Source organism: Plecotus auritus (assembly GCF_963455305.1).
Source record: "Plecotus auritus genome assembly, chromosome: 10".
Classification (NCBI taxonomy): Eukaryota; Metazoa; Chordata; class Mammalia; order Chiroptera; family Vespertilionidae; genus Plecotus; species Plecotus auritus.
Window position 1 is genome coordinate 45,788,271 of NC_137785.1, and position 20,133 is coordinate 45,808,403.

At 40.8% G+C, this 20,133-nt stretch overlaps 1 pseudogene across 1 annotated transcript; it reads left to right on the forward strand.

Annotated features, from left to right (window-relative positions):
* The first annotated feature begins 19,205 nt into the window (after positions 1 to 19,205).
* On the forward strand, positions 19,206 to 19,910 carry LOC308236013 (ornithine decarboxylase antizyme 1-like; annotated as a pseudogene). Its single transcript has one exon. The product of its transcript is annotated as an ornithine decarboxylase antizyme 1-like (transcript).
* The last annotated feature ends 223 nt before the right edge of the window (positions 19,911 to 20,133 follow it).

Below are 20,133 nucleotides of genomic sequence, written 5' to 3' on the forward strand. Positions count from 1 at the left end.
TGTTTTTCCCCAAACTTGTGGCTATATGCAAAATCAAACAAGAATACCACTAGATTAAATTATTCATGCTAGAAAATAATGCAGCTGATCCAAAGCCCTTTAAAAAAATACCAAATATGGCCTGGCCAGTGTGGCTCTGTGGTTGAGTGTCAACCTATGAACCAAAAGGTCAGGGTTCAATTTCAGATCAGGGCACATGCCCGGGTTGTAGGCTTGATCCCCAGTAGGGGGCATGCAGGAGGCAGCCAGTCAATGATTCTTTCTCATCATTGATGTTTCATCTCTCTCTCTCTCCTTCCTTCCTCTCTGAAATCAATAAAAATATTTTTTTAAGTACCAAGTATGGCCTACATATTAATGATAACAAGTAAAATTAAGGGAGACAATAAAAAAATAATGATCCTCTCACTAGTCTTCTGAACTAACTTATATATTTTAACCTTCTTAGAATTCAAACTTATTGGAGCATATAAACAGAAGACATATTTATTATTTGGTCCTTGACTCTTTCATAGTGTCTTGTATTCTTATTCAAAATAACTTCTGTTCCCACAAGTCTTATATTTATAAATAAATTTAATGCATGGTGAAAAATATGTTAACTATGTAGTCTTTAATTAGTGCTTTTTATGAAAATTTTCTCATTTAAACCCCAAAACAAACCTGTGATGTATCATTATCCACCAAGAGCCAATAGACACAAAAGCTAATGTTTTCTGATCAAGTGCTCTATTCTAGATCCACGCTGAACAGTATAGTAGCTCCACATGGATATTTAAATTTTAAGTAATTAAAACTTCACTTTTTTTTATCACAATAGCCATATCTTAAGTGTTTAATAGCCACATGTGGCTAGTGGCTACCATACTGAACAATGCAGATATAGATCATTTCATCACTGCACAAAGTTCTATTACACAGCACATATATTACCTCCTTTAATTATTGCAATAATTACCTCAAGAAGTCAATACTATTATTAATCCCATTTACAGATGAGTAAACTTAGGTGCAGTGACTTAGCCAAGTTTCCAAGTCAAACTAGCCCATTTCTTTCCAATAGTATTTTCTGCAATGATGGAATGTTCCGTATCTGTGCTGTCCAAGTTGGTAGCCAGTAGTTTCTTGAAGCTACTGACCAATTGATATGTAGTGGATGACTGAGGAATTGAATTTTAATATAATTTTAATTAATTTAAACATCAATAGGCACATAGGACTAATGGCTATCATCTTGGACAGCTCCGTCCTTTAATCCCCATAGTCCTTTAACCACCCCCCACTCCCCTCACTGAATCTAATGCCCCAGCCATCTCATCATTGCTACTAGCATCATCAGAGGAAAGAAGATCCATCGTGGAGGAAAGAAAAAGGATTAAGTAGCTTGACAAATGTTTACTTGAAGCTGACCCTTCTCTTTGTTCTCGGTCCCTAAAGCAAGCTATGTTGGGGGTGGGGTAGTGTTGATGGGGGTAGGAAATTAAATCTAGCATGGAATCTATTTTCAACACTTCCTCGATATTCTGGAATTACCTCTTTGCATGAGAGCCAATAAAAGTGTATATAGCATATGTTTTCCACAGGATGCAATTTTTATAGTGCAACCAGATGAATTACAACATTGGTCAGGATGCAATTCTTCAGTGTGCCGAGTATTAGGCTGGGGGGGTGGGGGCAGCAGACAAGAAAATAACTCAACGGAGGTCTGACACGGAGGAAGAGATGAACAGGCCTTCATTCTGCAGACACTTTTCCCCAACTTGAAACCTTTGCTTTATTATGTATTAAGGTATCTGAAGCAGCCTGTTTGGCTTCACTTGAGTTGTTTGTTTTGATATCAGTTTTTTATCTGCCTGACTTTTTATGCGGTTCTACTGGAAAATCTTGCCATGGAACATTTAACAAGAAGAGGAAGCAAGCTCAAAATTTTCCATTTACACACAGAATTACTGCACGTTTCCAGAGGTCTGAGAATATGTCTTCCTCCAAGTTTTATGATGGGATTGTGATTTCAACCATCGTTTCAAACAGATATTGTGTCTCTGTTCAGAAAATGCAATTCTAGAAACCTGTATCAAACTCTAATGATAGCTTACGCTCTTTGTGGCTGAAATAACAGCAGTAGCTAGTAGAACTGAGAGGAGTAGACAACTCTGTAATATAAAAGGGAAGTCGGCTCCAATCTTCCCAACCCGTTCTCAGTTCCCCTCAGCAGAAACCGCCCCCCCCCACAAAAAAAAAAGAATGTTAAAAGAAAAAAACCCTCATTTTAAATTTCAAGCAGAGTGAGGTTTAGCTCATCCAAGAGCTTATTCCAGACATTTGGGATATTCTCATGCTGCTAAGATAGGAACCAATCTTTGGTGAAACAGGTAGGTTTTGCCTCCGAGCTCTGGCACGAACTCCATTCTGGTTTGGCCAATTCTAAAGAATAAACACAGCGACATCTTTTTACAAAACTACCTTACTTCTAAACCAAAAATACCCTCTGAAAGCCAAGATTAAAATAGTTAAATACAGTGACCTATCTTGCACAGCATATGTCTAAGTTGAACAGATCAGGAGAAAATATATATATATATAAAGGCTTCTTCTCCAATCCTACCAATTTATTACTTTTCAATTGATGCACACACACACATACACACACACACACACACACACACACACACAAAGGGTTTTCTGAATGTAGGAAAACAAGTTTATAATTACATAATTATGCAGACACACCACAATTTTTCTTTTATGTTACCTTTATCTTTAAAAGCCAACAGACAGGGCTGTACTAAAAAGCAATAAAGCATGGGTAATTTAATACCAAATTACATCCATATTGAAAAGTTTACATGCAGTTGAGAGCAGACAGAGGTCAGCTTTTCAACAGGACTGTCTTTAATTGTGGCCATCAGTTTTAGCAATCCCGATCTCCGGATCAAAGACAGATATAATGGGCTTCCTCAATGCTGAATAGCGAAAGCAGACAGCAGGAATGGCGCTATCTGGCACCCAAAGGTCATAAAAAATTTGCCAGAAAGGGAATGTGTCTCATTGTAAAATTATATATCTAAGATAAAATGTATACTTATTAAATCATTCTTCTTCTCCCAGTTTCCAATGAGCTACTTTAAGTGAAGAATTTTTTTGTCACTCCATCACAGGTGCAAGGTTTTCCTGCTTTTCCACTAACAAATGTGCGACCTTTGTGTAAATCTTTATTAATTTTTCAGTTGCTTTCAATCATGACTTTCTGCAACCTGAAAAGCAGTCCCTCTTTTCTCGAGGAAGGGCTATGTGAGCTGAAACTGGGCTTTTCTCCTCCTCACTTATCCTCCCCCCCACCAAATCAAATGAGGAGTAAATTATCAGCAAATCAGATAGAAACAAGTGTCCTGGATCTGCAGATCCATTCTACAAATGAAGCAATTTCATCTCTACTGGCTCTGGGGTGGGGAGGAGTGGCTTGGAAGGGGGGATTTTAAGTAGCCAAGGGGGACCAGAACAGAGATGCTAGCTGGCGAAGCATCCCCACGTTTGCATGCACAGACCACTCAAATCTGCACCAAGAGACTACTTGCAAGAATCCATCTTTTTTCACTTAACAAGATACAAAATATAAAACACATTTGCCTCTTATTAAACCTCTCCTGTAAGTGGTTCCAGGTCCACCATTTTTAAAGGGAGGAGAGGGGAGCCGAGACCCTCTTGGGAATTCCAGTGGAGTGACTGGAGATGAGGTACAGGCTGTGAGCCTTTATTACTTTAATTTTATTTTTTTCTAAAAGCACAGAAGGAATAACATTTTAAATCATTAGCATTTGCTTTAAGTAGTTATTTCTTCCAACTGTAAGAATCTCTGCTCCCAGCCCCCTTTCCCATTAGCACCACTCCCAGACCCTGCACAGAAGAACTGCCCAGATGGAATTTCCCTCCACCGATCAAACGCGGAAGGTGCTTTTAAAGAATTTCAGGCTCCAAATCGAGGCAGCCATAGAAGAAACTATAATCACCAGTTTTCCTTAAAGCACTTGGAGAATAAGGCTCTTGCATTTATGGTGCCTAAGACTGAAAGCTGACTATGGCATCTCAAAATTACTTCAGTGGCAGCAGTTACTATTATGATAGAACATGGTCTCTTCTGTTTAAAAAAAAAAAAAAAAAAAAAAAAAAAAGAGTTCATAGTACCTCCCATTCAACTCAAAAGGCTCTTTGAGAGTGACATATGGGGCCCTTTTAAGTGGTGAACTGGAAACCTAAAATTTTCTTAGAAATGAAATAAAAGTAGTTACCTTATTTAATTTAAGATGACATCATTTTTATCAAGAGAACAGCAAAAGATGAAGAAATCTGCAAAAATGGGAGAAGAAACTCCATTTCAGAGGTCATACTCAGGCAGAAATGCTCATTAGATGGTTTATCATCTCCTGGGTTGGTTGTTGGTTGGCTACTCACAAACTCAAAAAGATATAAAATAAGTCACTGAATATTTCTGTATTTCAACTTTGCCAAGAGAGATATTAGTTGAGGCAAGGTCTGTTTCATGATCTACAAAGGACATGTACCAAAAAGTACATGTTACAGGAAGACCTTTAGCCATGTTACAGGGTGGAGTGTCCCTGCCACCCACCTTTTCTGTAATATTTAAGGAAGCAACAAACCAAGCCAGAAATCGGTAACAGGTCAGTGGAATAGATGAGCTGTGTTATTTTGGCCAGCAATAATCAGGTACATTAACCAAAGGGGGGGGGGTAGTATTTTACTTGCAGCAAGGCTTAACTAATGCAGTCTGTGGCAGTACACCGCCCAGACCTCCACAGAGATTGCACAGGTTTGCCTTCTGCACCACAGTCACTCCGCTTCAATGTTGTATGACGGAGAGTTGATGGATGGTTCTCCCCGTGCCTGCTCATTCTCATCAGCATTAGAGCTTATTTGTTGGGCACCAACAGGGCACCCAGCACCATCCAATATACTGTTGCAGCCAGGGGCCTGAAGTGAGGCATACCTTCCATCTACCTCAAAGAGAATTAAGGGCATTGCTGTTGGAAGCAGCATGTAAGTTAATAAAAAGAGCCAAGTGTTGGTAACAAATACAAGACCTCATGCTTGTGCAATGTGTTAAAATAAAGAATGGTAATTATTGAGAGAGCCCAATGGGAAAAGGGAAATAGTTTCCTACAACAGAAAAGAAGAGTAATTTTCTGTTACAATTTAACAGAATTGAAGGGAAATGGAATTCAAGAACAAAGAGCCAAGAAAGCTATTCCAGGACAAAGCAGCAGGTGCTACAAACCTAGAGGACAAGGATCAGCATCCTGCCTTTGCCTCAGAGACCCCGGGTTCCAACTGGAGCGGACATGTGGGATGGACAAAACCTGTCCAAAGGGACACAGGCCAAACCCTGCCTAATGAAAATAAAGGGCTATTTTTTAATATTAATTTCATATTTTAAATGACTTGGGGAATTTTCAGTACTAATCAAATATTCAAAAGCTTAAACAATAATGCAGAACACAGATTTTTTTATTTCAATGTCATCACAAACTACAGAATCCTTGGTATATCTATTTCTTCACACTTGGAACAGATGGCATCACGAAGAACCACGTTACAGTGATACTGACTGACAAGATCTAATGAACACAATGTGGACATGGTTTAAATATAAAATAAAAACAAGATAATGAATCAAGAACATATTTATTCTGCAAGCTCGAGGTAGGTTGGAGATGCATTTCAGTTAATTCATTACCAAGCCTTTGTTTCCCCTCTTTGATGGGAGGCCCTGCAAGATAAATTGTGGTGCTCAATGAAAAAATTCCCATGTTGGGATCTGTATTATGTCTGCCTAATAATAATATAATAGCTAACACTTAGTATGCATGTCAAATGCTTTACACATATCATTTAATTCTCAAGCAATCCTGTTAGATCAGTACTATTATTATACTAATCTTATAAAGAGGTAACAAAAGCTACCTAACACCTGTGATACTATCTGGGGATTTAATAGAGATTTCTGTTACACCTGAACTGACACAAACAAGGTCAACCCATCTGAGATTTTTATTTATTTACTAGAGGCCTGATGCACAAATTTATGCATGGGTGGGGTCCCTCGGCCTGGCTGGTGATCAGTGACAATCGGGGCCAGTGGGCCTGGGTGAGGGACTGCAGGAGGTTGGCTGTGGGAGTGCATTGACCACCAGGGGGCAGCTCCTGTGTTGAGTGTCTGCCCCCTGGTGGTAAGTGCACGCCATAGCAACCAGTCAACCCGTCATTTGGTCGACTGGTCAGAACGGTCACTTAGGCTTTTATATATATAGATTCCCAACCTACCCCCACCCTCCAACAGCCAAACCTAGTCCCCAAAGACCCTAGACCAGACTCAAACAGCTGTAGCCAGTCCCAAAAGCCGGAACCTTTCTCCAAAGAGCCCAGCCTAGCCCTGAAGAGCCAAGCCAAGCCCCTAAGCAATCCCTATTCTTCCAGCAGGCCCAAGGAAGCCAGCCTCAGTGTGTCAGAGTGATTTCCACAGGCTCCTCTCCCTTGAGAGTCAGCAACCTTTCAACCTCTGGCTCTTAGACCAAGTATGCTCATTTAAGGGTCCTTTCCTACAAGGCAATCTTTTGGAGACTGGGGCTTCCCCATGGCTCAGGTCAATTTTCTTAGATTTTTAAAACAAAGAAAATGCCCATCTAAATGCACTCCAAACCTGGGAGTTTTTGTGAAGCTTCACCCTCAGTCCCAATATCCAATTCACCACCAAATCCTTTCAATTCTACTTTTAAAGCAAGTTTTCTCAACCTCTTTAAAAGGCTGAAAATTAATAAGTATCCAATTCAAGAAGGTAGAAAACAAGAAGCCAAAGAGAATCAAGGGAAAGAAATAATACAGATAAAAATAGAAATTAGGTAATATAAAACAAATACTAGAGATCAGCCAAACCAAAGGATGTTCTTTGGGTTAACTAGGTGGTGTAGCTACTGTGGGCCAGGTTTGGCTGATCTTTGAACTCACCTGGTGAATCACCTGAGGCCAAATGGCCTCACTCACCTGTCTGGTGGTTACCATCTTGGTTGGTCTAATGGGACCTCAGCTGGGACTGTTGGTCCCTGTTCCATAAGGTCTATCTATCTACCAGGCTCCTTCTCATGGTCTCAGAGTTCCAAAGAGCATCAAGAGAGGGAAAAGCCCAAATACACAAGCACTTTTCAAGCTGCTGCTGTATCACATTTGCTATTGCCCCATTGATCTAAGCAAGTCACATGCCCAAGTCCAGAGTCAGTATGGGTTTGGCTAAAAGGAGGCAGGAGTATTACTGAAACAATCTACCACACCAAGTAACCATACCATTGGCTCTGGTCCCACAACTTGGTCTCTGCCATCATTCATTTAAATATGAAAAGTTAGGATTTGCTTTCTAGACCGCTGCTTGAGTCTAGTTATATTAGAATTCCTTATGGTAAATACTCCACAATATGCATTACGGAAAAGAAAAAAAAAAAAAAAAGCACTAACATTTTTTTTAACTTGATGCAGAGTTTTAAAGTAAGGATACCTGCATAAGAGAAATTGGGCCCCAAAATGAAAAATTTTAAGGATCATGGCTATAAGCCATTGATGATAATGCCCAAAGAAGTCACTTTGGAAGGTGAATTTGAGGGATTACTAAGAGTCCTTTTATTCAATCTGAGTAATTCACCAATCTTTGCTAATTATATTGGTCATCAACTACTTCATTAAAGAATGTTTTTGCTACTGCTGTCTGTCAAATACTCTATTAATAGCCTTTATATAGAACAACTATATCATCAAGTGGCTCACCAATAATAGTGCATAATTCTGTCTCTGGACAGCCCCATCAAAATGGAATTAAGCCTCGGTTTTCTGTAAGTAGAAGACTAGGAGGATCCTTAAGTCATCATCAGTGGTTTTCTCAACCAAGAAAGGATAGCATGATGTTAGGCATTTTCCCCCAAAATTATTTTAATGTTAAAAAAAAAAAAATCTGTGCTCTGAGAAAACCTAATTTGGAACATACATTTTCCTGGCAGATTTTACATCAGAAAGCTTTGAATTTAAATATGAAAAGCTAGGATTTGCTTTCTAGACAGAATGCAATTCTAAAATGTCATGCAAATTTCTTTTTGGAAGAACAAATGCAAACATTTTGAGAAGAGCTCTAAATATGCACAGGGCTTTTGGGAAACCATGTGTAAAATACTATTTTGCCTGAGGCAATCTATCTCCCACATTTGTTGAGAAAGAAAATAATAGCCAATATTCTGTATGACTGTTTTGACGGTATGAATGGTTTTTATCTGTATGGTTCTTCTGCAGTTGCATGAGGCAATTCTTTGTCAGCTTTTCTGGGAGTTCTGAAAAATCATAGGATCCACAAACTGTGCACTAGACCATGTCTATTTTTAATATTACCCTCCAGCACCTAGCTTAGAACTAAGCATCCTATGGACACTCAAATACTTATTCCCTAACTACCACATTTACCAATACATCCTCCCTACAACCTCTGCTACTTTCCATATGCTGAGATGAAGGGATCTTTTCTTTTTTTTCTTCTTGTATACACACTCAAGAATAATTTGCTTCACCCCTCTCACATAAACAAAACAAGTAATGGATTCATGGGCATCGCTTTGTGTTCTGCTACCTTATCTTCTTGACTTCACCATGTTTTTATTCTTTAGCATACGCATATGTAATACAAATAGTGGACATCTGGCACGGCCTTTAGAGCAGCCCTGCTCAATAGAATATCTACAATGATGCAAGTGTTTCATGACTGCCTGTCCAGTATGGTAGCTACTGTTAGGTCTGATCAAATAATCGAATCGATACCCCCTCCCCTGGGAACTGACCTTTAGGCCACTTCACAATGGACATTCCACTTGCTTAAACCACATTCCACTTGCTAAGACCATTATCTCTCCCCTCCGGAGTTTCCCAGAATCCGGACTTGCACAGAGAATTCTCTGAAAAAAACCCACCTGCAGGCCTTTAAAAACCTCTGACTCCCCCTCTTTGGGTGCTGGCACCGTTTTGGGGCTCAGCCCACCTGGTAGTCAGGTGACCTAATAAATCCATAAACCCTTACCACTTTGGCCTCGTGCGTTCCTCCTTCAGCGACGCTAACATTTGGTGCCGAAATCCGGGAGGGTTCCACAGGGATGGGGAGCCATCGCCCTGGCTCGATTGCCGGCCTCGATTAGGCCTCCCTCCCTTACGGGCCCTCCTGAACCAGCAAGGATGACGCTGGATCAGGAATCTCTCCTTCTCCATTGCTGGCCTCCATCCCACACTGGCCACTCTTCTCTAGGTGAGTGACGTCCCACAATTTCCCTCATCTTGAGTCTTCTGCCCACTCTCTCTCAATGACTTCTTAAAAGTCTCAAAAGTCCTAGCACTAGGCCAGAAGACTCCTCAGCTGTTTGGCTTTGGGTCGTTCTGGATTGGGGACGCCCAGTCCAGAGGGTCACTTCTCATTTCTCATGGTGATTTGTTTAGCAGCAGGACGCCAGCCCTGAACAGTACCTTTGGATTTTGTGGTCTGTCACTCACCGTTCCTCTCTCGTGGGACAAACAGCACTTTCAACTTTAACACATTGCACAATTTAGATAACTGCTGTCATCGCAATGGAAAATGGTCAGAGATTCCATACATTCAGGCCTTTTCACCCTCCAGTCTCAACCCTCTCTCTGTCGGTCCTGCTCTACCCAGCAGGTCCTTCTCCTTCACACAAAACATCATACCCCTAACACTTGTGATTCTGAATCTACTTTTGACCCAGCAGACCACAGACTTCACCTCCTTACATCCCCCTCCCTCAGCTGCAGTAGATTCCCAAAACCCAGACCCTTTTAACCAGCAACCACCTTCTCCCTGGCCCCTGAGAGCCCAAATCCAAGAAAGCAAGCTCAAAAACAGCCTTTTCCCACCTAACACTTGCTCTCGGACCACCTAAACACCACCCTCCTCAACAGCCTCTTCTATTCCCTCGCCTATTCTACCCCTGAGGGAGGTAGCAAGAACTGAGGACACTGTGGTCAATTATGACAAATTTAATGAAATCACTCAAGGCCCTGATGAAAACCCAGCTCTCTTCCTCTCTTGCCTCACAGAGGCCTTGCAGAGATTTACCACCTTAGACCCCACCCCTCAGAGGGAACCCTTTTTCTGAACACCCATTTTATATCCCAATCAGCTCTGACACACACCATAAACTTCGAAAAATAGATACAGGTCCACAAAACCCTCAAAAAGACCTCGTTAACCTGGCATTTAAGGACTTTAATAATAGAGATGAAACCCAAATCAAAAAACAAAAGTGAGCTCAGACCAAGGCTGAGGCCCAGAAGGAGGCCTTCCAGATCCTAGCCACTACTCCCATGAACCCCAAACGAAGTGCCAACCACGGGTAAGTCAGGGCTAAGCTTCCTCCGGGCCCATGCTTCAAATGCAACAAGGAAAGACACTGGACCAAGTCCTGCCCAAACCCAAGACCCCCACCCTGGGCCCTGCGTAAGGTGCGGAAAAGGCCACTGGAAATCAGACTGTATTCTGGCCCCTCTAGGCCAAACCTCAGTAAGGCCACCCTCTAGATCCGGTTTAGAGCTCCCAGACCTCCTGGGACTGGCCACCGAAGACTAAGCTGCCCAGACTGACATCACCAGGACAGAGCCTCAGGTAACGATTGTGGTGGTAGTAAGCCAATCTCTTTTTAATTGACACTTGGGCCATTTATTCTTCCCTCCCCAAGTATGCTGGGACCCTTGTACCCTCCTCAGTCTCTATTATGGGGGTTGACGGGTTAGTCTTACAGCCATTAGCCACCTCACCTCTACACTGCATCTTACTAAATATCCCCATTCACTCTTTCTAGTTCTACCTCAATGCCTGACCGGAGCTACTGTGCATCTCCTCATAAAACCCAGTTGTCCCAAATGATAGGCACCTACTTCAGTTTCACTCTTACCCCACAAAGCTGTGCCATTCCTTAGACTGTGAATGCTTTATCTCCTCCATGATTGTCCCCTCCTTTAAACAAGAAATACTCTCCTTTCTGGGGCTCGCTGGGTACTCTCACCTCTTAGTTCCCAATTTCAGTCTTCTCGCAAAGCTCCTCTATGACATGACATGGCCAAGGGACCCCCTCATTGAGCCTTTAGATCCCAAGACCAGCATTCTCACCCCTTTAATGCTCTGAAAACCATTCTCACCTCAGCACCTTCTCACCCCTTCCCCCCACCCTACCTTCCCAAAGAACAACTTTCTTTACTGCACATGCTTACTTAACAGTCCGGCTACTATCAGAAGCTGAACTCATTATCACCCAAACCTTAGCGTGTTATGGCTAAGGAAAAATATGGCAGTTTTAAATCCAAGCAGCTGGAGACCTGCAAACTGAAGTCCTAGAACAGGCTGTAGGGCCTGCTCCCTCCCCACTTCAGCCTTTTCTCCAGCATTATATGCCTACCAGTATACACAATTTTCCAAAGTCTTCTTTGGCAACTTAAAAGCTTTAAAGCATTGCTGGGTTAAATGATAAATATCTAAATATTTCAATAAGTTTTAAGTTCACCTGATTTTAGCTTTTGTTACAGAAAATCTATAAAGTAGATTTTGAACTGTTAATGTAATGTCTTGTGCTTTGTTAAAGGTATGTTTCTTAAAAGTGAAAATGTTCACAAATGTCAGTCTAAGAAATGCTGGCTATTTACTTTTTGGTTATCATTTTAGTTATCATTGGAAAATTAAGGTTTCTAAGAGTTAAGAATTCTAATTAAATTGGGAAAAAATGTATGGTTTTGATAATAGTGGTTATGAGGCATAGACATGCATTTTGAAGGAAAAAGAAAGTGAGCTAAAGTTATAATAATGTTTGTGAAAGTTGTAAGAAGGTTTGTGAAAGTTGTAAGAAGGTTTGTGAAAGTTATAGAAGGTTTATAGAGAAAAATGTTAAAAGGAAGTTATATAAATGACACAGGCCAGTAAGCCAGGACAAGCAGAATAGGGAAACTGGGGTAGTAAAACAGCAGTTTGCAACCATCTATAAAATCCAGATGCCAAGCAGTTTGCAGCCATCTAGAAAATCCTATTTTCCCTAAACCAAGGACACTTAAGAGTAAATGATTTGAGGATAAACCTCATTTTAGTATATTAGACTACAGTCCTCCAAACTAATGTCTCTTTTCTTCCACCAGACCATTTATCATAATTTTTGTTCTTCTAGCTTTTGCCCCAGTAATATTAAAATTTATAAAACAGTTTGTTTCCACCAGGTTACAAGCCCTACTTATACTCAGGAAATACCAACACTAGATACCATCATAACCTCCTTTTGTGCCCAGACCTCATTGTCCCTTTGACCCTCAGAGCAAGGATCATGGGCCAGGTATAGGTATAGAAACTCACTGGGCCAGAAAGCTCTGGATGCTAGCAATGGGCAAAACTGAGAAAACAAGAACCTCAATCCCAGGGTAACCTATCCTCCCCTAGAAAATAACTAGTCAGGTAACTAAGACCCCTGATATTTTCCTCCCTAAAGATAACATCTAGGCCTCAGTTGTATTTCAGCTCCAGGCCCAGAAAAGCAGCAAAACCAGACAAGTGATGCTATGGCAGCCTCAGGACCAGCTTTTACCTCCCAAGTCACTCAACAGGACCATTTTTGAGCCTTTACCAATGGGGAAATCATGCTTCTGCAATCCCTCATCTAGCCAACTACTATCAAAGTCCATTCCCCTGTGATCTCGATGTCCCACCTCAGCAGTAAGTAAATACGAAAGATATGACCTTCGTCCCTGTTCCATAAAACAAAAAGGCTGGAATGTTAGGTCAGATCAAATAATCAAATCGATACTCCCTCCCCTGGAAACTCTCCTTTAGGCAACTTCACAATGGACATTCCACTTGCTTAGACTACATTCCACTTGCTAAGACCATAATCTCTCCCCTCCAGAGCTTCCCAGAATCTGGACCTACACAGAGAATTCTCCACCCAGAAAAAGCCCACCTAGAGTCCTTTAAAAACTTCTGACTCCCCCTCTTTGGGTGCTGGCACCATTTTGGGGCTCAGCCCATCTGGTATTCAGATGACCTAATCTATAATAATAAAAGCATAATATGCAAATAGACTGAACAACCAAACGGCAGAACAACCATCCGGACAACATTCCAGACAACCACACTATGACACGCACTGGCACCAGGCCAGCCAAGGTTGGTGCGATGCTATTGGTTGGGGGACCCGCCATCGCCCCACTATTGCCCTGCAGAGGGAGGCCCAGGCCACCCTCTGCGGGGAGATTGATGGGGGGGGGCTCCGCGATCGAGCGCCCCAAAGAGGGAGGCCCAGGATCTGGACGGTGCTGCTGTGCGTGGGCGGGGCCTCCCTCCGTGCAGCGATCGATCGCAGAGCCCTGCAATCGATCACCTCTAAGAGGGAGGCCCAAGCCACCAGCCAGCGACATTGTGGCAGCTGTACAGGGCCGGCCAGCGATTGCCCTGTGGAGGGAGGCCCAGGCCAGCGAAGAGATCGCACCCCACTCCTGTCACCCACAGAGGGAGGCAACCAGTGGTGGGGGATAAGGGGGGACAGTGCCACACAGATGGCAAGCAGTGGCAGCAGCAAGGGCAGGGCCAGCTGCCAGCAGCCAGGGGAAGGAAAGCCCCATAGGCCCTGATCTCTAGCCAGGGGTCCTGGATTATGAGAGGGTGTAGGTTGGGCTGAAGGACACACACCCCTGTCCCGTGCATGAATTTCATGCACCGGGCCACTAGTAAATTCATAATCCCTTACCACTTTGGCCTCATGCATTCCTCCTTCGGCAACCCTAATAGCTACTGGCTACGTGCAAAATAATTTTTACATATTATTTTATTGTAATTAATATACTTTTATTTTAATTAATTTAAATTTAAATAGCCACATGTGGCTAATAGAATACCATAATAGACAGCACATATTTATAGTTTCAGATAAAGTATTTCTGAAATTCAACATTATTAGTAGAAAGAGAATTGAATTTGACCTCCTACTTTGCTTTTCTCTGTATAAATCTGGGCTGGTCACTTAGCACCTATGACCCCAGTCTCCTAATTTGTAAAATGACAATAATAATATCTATATACTTGGTTGTTGTGATGATTATAGGAGATTAAGATTATAGAGTGGCAACTGATCAATACAAAGTAGTGCTCTTCCTTTAAAAAAAAATCTATAAAATGGAATTCAGAAAAAGCATTTCTCAGGGCAATTGTACTAATAAAATCAGATAATGATTATAAAACATTTATAAGCTATGAAATATTAAGTAAATATGAAGTATTGATTTCCTTAACAGAAAAAGTTTAATGTATGTTTTTATTTCTTCAATCACCACTATCAGCTTAGAACTTTCTATTCTTTCTGGAATTTTGGCATATCTCTAAACCCAATATTTATATTTCCTTCAAACATTGTAGTGTATCACCTTTGCCAAAGAATCCATGAACTCTGTTGTCTGTAGTCCTCCTCTACATTTGTTTTTGCCTCCTCACATTTTGCTACTCTGACTTTCTCTGTGGTTTTGAATACTTACAAAGTACTAGAACTTTCTCAGTCATGTAAACAAGTACAATCTCACAGGATTTCTTTAAATGCTAAAGATGATGGCAGAAGAGAGTTTGTTATATTCTCATGCTTCCTTTTTAATGCTAATATTTTCCATCTGCTGATTTAACTTTCCTCTATGCTACTACAAACCTCAGTTTCCTCCCATGAAAAATACAGCTCCTGAGGTATATTTATTAGGAGGCTGTAATAATAATATTTTAGAAAGCAATTTAGGAAATGTGGAAAACTCACTGCAAAAAAGTCTGCTGAAACATAAAAAGTAAAGGAAAGCTTCCTTCTGAATATGCAAAATGCCTTTGGATACAAAGATGACAGAGCAGGAATTTAAAATAAAACAACAAAACATATCCTGACAGTGGGGAACTTGCTCTGGACCTGGTGGAGAAAAAAATATTTTAATTGTCTCATTTAGCTTATAGATAGGTAACCATTGATAAGGTCGGAAGCCCACCTCAAGGCACAGAAAATTATAAAATATGAAACACATATGGCAAAATGCCAAGATCTAGTAAATCTAATTTTAAAACAGGTATATATGATCTCTTATACATCTCTGTACATTAGAAATATTTTACAATACAAAAGCAGACAAACTTATAATAGATAATTTCTCCAGTAGAGGGAAAAGTAATTAAAAGTGGGCAGGACACTTCATACCCATTAGGATGACTATTATCAAAAGAACAGAACAAAACAAGTATTACTGAGGATATAAAGAAATTGGGAATGTAAATGGTGCAGTTGCTATGCAAAACAGTTTGGAGGTTCTTCAAAATGCTAAATATAATTTTACCTTTCTTTTAAAATATATTTTTATTGATCTCAGAGAGGAAGGGAGAGGGAGAGAGAGAGAAACGTCAATGATGAGAGAGAATCATTGGTCGGCTGCCTCCTGCATGCCCCACACTGGGGATCGAGCCCACAACCTGAGCATATGCCCTGACTGGAATCGGACCATGACCTTCTGGTTCACAGGTTGATGCTCAACCACTGAGCCATGCTGGCTGGGCCAAAATGCTAAATATAAAATTACCCTGTGACCCAAATGAATTTAAAGGAGGGTCTCTAACTGATACTTTTATGCCAATGTTCACTGGAGCATCGTCCACAATGGACAAAAGGTAGAAACAAGCCAGTGTCCATCAAAAAATTAACCGAGAAATAATATGTGCTATATACATACAATGGAATATTATTCAGCCTTAAAAAAGTAATGATATTCTGATACATGCTACAACATGGATAAAACTTCAAGACATTATGCTAAGTGAAGTAAGACAGGCACAAAATGAACAATATTGCATGAATCCACTTATATGACATACCGAGAAATTAGGTATCTCATACAGGAGAATTACATAGAAATTATACAGAAAATATAATAGAAGTTACCAGGGACTGTACGGCGGGAATGAAAAGCTATTATTTAATGAGTACAAAGTTTATATTTGGGATGAGGAAAAGGTTCTGTAAATGAATGTAGTAAATGGTTGCATTATACTGTAAGTGTACTTATTAACACTGTATTATACACTTAAAATGGTTAAAATATAAATATGTTATGCATATTTTATAGTATTTTTTAAATCAACACTCAGGAAGAAAAAAAAAAACACCTCAGCAGGAGAATCTAGTAAGGCATAGAGCAGGCAGCAAAACCTCAAACATCACCCTCATGTGGAGGAAGTTTACATTCTAGTAGGGAAGACAGGTGATACATAAGTGTGAAGTGATTACCAGGGCTTGGGAGGTGAGAAAAGTAGGGAAATATTGGTCAAAAGGTACAAACTTCCAGTTATAAGTTTAACAAGTTCTGGGGATCTAATGAACTGCATGGTTGACTATAGGTAATAATACTGTGTTATATGCTCAAAAGTTGCTAAGAGAGTAGATCTTAAATGCTCTTACCACCAAAAGAAGTGGGAATTATGTGATGGTATGGAGGTGGTAGCTAATGCTATGATGGTAATCATTTTGTGATACATCAATGTATCAAATCAACAAAAGCTGTATATCTTACACAATTTGTTATGTTAATTCTATCTCAATAAATAGAACCTGGATAAGAAAAAAGCAAAAGTTGGCAGGAGGAGGATAGTTTGGGCACCCTGGAAGGGAGAGAAGAAAATATGGACAAAGGAATTAAGAAAAATAGAGAGGGAGATAGAGATGAAGACAGAAAAGAGCAGCAAGCCAGCCACATGGGTAAGGCTTAAGGAAAGAAACAGCCAGTGAGACATCCTCAGGTGACCAAGGAACATTTAAAAAGAATGAATTTTAGTATATAATTTTAGCTCATTCCTCACTATGCAATGTAACCCCCCTCTTTGACCTTCAAACCTTCACTGAAATTCTGCCACACACTGCAGACATGTTCCTCTGGTGATAAGGAGTGAGGAAAGAGGAACAGTGACCAGCAATAAGCAAAGTGTGGCATAAAAATTAAAAAAACAAAACAAAAAACAAAAAAAAAAACAAACAGAGACTGAACTGGGATACCCAGGAAATTCTGAAACTTCACTTTGACTATGGTACCTCAAAGATTCTCAGAAAATTTGAAGTAATATAGGATTTTAAACAGACACAAATAAAGATTTAAGTACAATGCTGGGCTCCAAGAAGACTGTAGGACAGACAGAGCAAGGCAGGTGTCTGGAAGTTCAAGGCAATGGGCACGAACCAAAAGCATCCATAAGAGACAGAGAAGGGGAATAAAGCAGAGGGCAGCAGAATCAAGACACTCAAACTTAAAGGAATTCACTGGTTTTTATGTAAGAGGGATTATATACAATTCATCTCAAGGCAAGAATTCTGCTCAAGGGTAAAGTGGGCAAACAGGAGACTCCAGCTGAGATATAAAACACTGACCAAGATAAAGTTACCCATTTTGGCAGAAAGGTCTCTGACACTGGGTCCTTGTGCCAGGCTATGGGTCTTATTGAAAACAGTGGAGATCTTAGTGAAGAACATTAAGAAAAGGCCAGCAGCCCCACCATCCAAGCAAATGGTCTGAGCAGCTGAAAGTTTAATAGAAACAACAAAGGGAAAAAACAGGCAAGAAGAGGCCTCTTAGAATCACAACCAGCACTGGGAAGAGGAGAGTGCATGCTTGGGCTGCTCCACCTCGGGAACAATCAGGGCCAAGTGCAGGGCAGACTTGGAAGCATTACCCAAACTGCACACAAACCTGTGAAGGAGGGTGGAAGCCTCGCTGGCACGAGAGGCTTCTGACTAAACACTGAATAAACAATAATCTACTCCAGTGATCGGCAAACCGCGGCTTGCGAGCCACATGCGGCTCTTTGGCCCCTTGAGTGTGGCTCTTCCACAAAATTCCACAGCCTGGGCGGGTCTATTTTGAAGAAGTGGCGTTAGAAGAAGTTTAAGTTTAAAAAATTTGGCTCTCCAAAGAAATTTCAATCGTCGTACTGTTGATATTTGGCTCTGTTGACTAATGAGTTTGCCGACCACTGATCTACTCTAACCCAGAGGCATCCCCTAAGTAGCCAGGCGAAAGAAAAAAAAAAGAGGGGAGGAGGAATCTTAGCAAGGTCATCCATTGATACACACTGCAAGAGAAATAGACTTTGCAGAATTATTTTAGTCAAGTTACTAAACAAATACACAAGCAAAATGAGGAAACAACAAAATACCCCAGAAGGTGGGGGTCAGTATCTAAAGTTGCTAAAATATATTATCTGATCCCCAGGTCCTGAAAATTACAAGACATGCTAAGAAACAGGATAGTGTGACTCACATACAGGGAAAAAAATCAGGCAATTGAAGTTTCTTCCAAGAGGCCCAGATGGTAGACTATGTAGACAAAGACTTCAAAAAGTGGCTACTATGAATATGTTAAAAAAAACTAAAGGAAATAGTTATTAAAGAATTAGAAGATGACAATGACTCATAAAATGGAGAATATCAATAAAGAGACAGATGCTATTAAAAGAACCAAATAGAAATTCTGAGTTGAAAGTACAATAATTCAAATGAAATATTCACTAGAGGGGCTCAATAATAGAGCACAGAAGAAAGAATCCATAAACTTGAATAGAGATTAATAGAGAGTATGCAATCTGAAGAGCTGAGAAAAACATAGTAAATAAAAATGAAAAGAACCTCAGAAAAATGTGGGCTACCATTACATGAATCAAAATACATGTAACAGAACTTCCAGAAGGAAAGGTGAGAGGGAAAGGAACAGAAAAAAATATTCAAAGAAATAACAGCTAAAAAACTTCCCAAATTTGATAAAGTAAATTAATTTACACAAAAAAACTCAACTAACTTTAAGTAAAATAAACTTAAATGATCCACACCCAAACATCAAAACCCAAAAGTTGAATTCCAAAGAAAATGGAAAAATTCCTGAAAGCAGTAAAACAACTCATCATGTAAAAGAGAACCCCAACATAATTAAGATCGGACTTCTCATTAGAAACAGTGGAGGCCAGAAGGCGGTAGAATACCATATGCAAGGTGCTGACAGTACAAAACTGTCAACCAAGAATATTGTAACCAGCAAAACTACATTTCAAAATAAAGGTTTCAGACCCCAGTGACCGTATGGTGAAATTCTCCCTGCAGCGGATCCTCAACAGCCACTGCTTCATAAGAGAGAAGAAGGGGAATAAACCCAGCACCACGGTTCACACCAGCCTCCCCATGCTGCTCATCAGCCTGCACAGCAGCAGCAACCAGCCACAGTCACAGGAGTTGCAGGGTCTCCCTTAACTGCTGTAGTAACCTGGGTCTAGGCCTCAGTGGTGCTCCTGATGTTCCTCACCCTCCCCTGAAGATCCCAGGTGGGTGAGGATATAGAGAGGGATCACAATTTTTCAGCTAATTAATTTTATTCTGATAACAGGCTGAATGTAACAGATGAACTGACATCTAATAAGAAACTGAGAATTCTCAATGTCCAGACCAGGCTTTACAGATGTCAAACACATTAACTAGAGGGCAGTGCTGAGCAGCAGTTGCCTCTACATGGAGATCCCAGGCGGTGCTCCGCCTGAGGGGAGCAAAGACAGCTTCACAGTTCTTCTGGAGTTTGTGGAGGAGCAGATGCACGTGACTATGTCTTCATTTGCTTCCAAAAGAACCATGATCACAGAGCAACTCTGCTCCATACCCTCAGCTTTATGAGCTTTGAGACTGAAGTATCCCCTTGTCCCCAAGAGACCTAATGCTTGCTTCATGGCCTGCACATTTGAGAGTTTTCTGAGGCGGACAAGTAGCACCTGTGCTCCTCACCTTTGCTATCCCTGACAGATCATTACAGATTGTCCTCCCCTTGTGTGTCTCGCTTTGTGCTGGTGGTATGACCAACTGCTGCACTGGGTTGCAAATGCCAGGCCTGCTCCCCTCCTCTGGGTTTGTCAGCATCTTGTAACTGTGCAAATAAATGCTCACTCCAAATTAGCGATATATTTCTTGAAGTTTAATATTGTGTTTGTGGTACTGAAGTATTTGCTTTAATTCTAAATAAAAA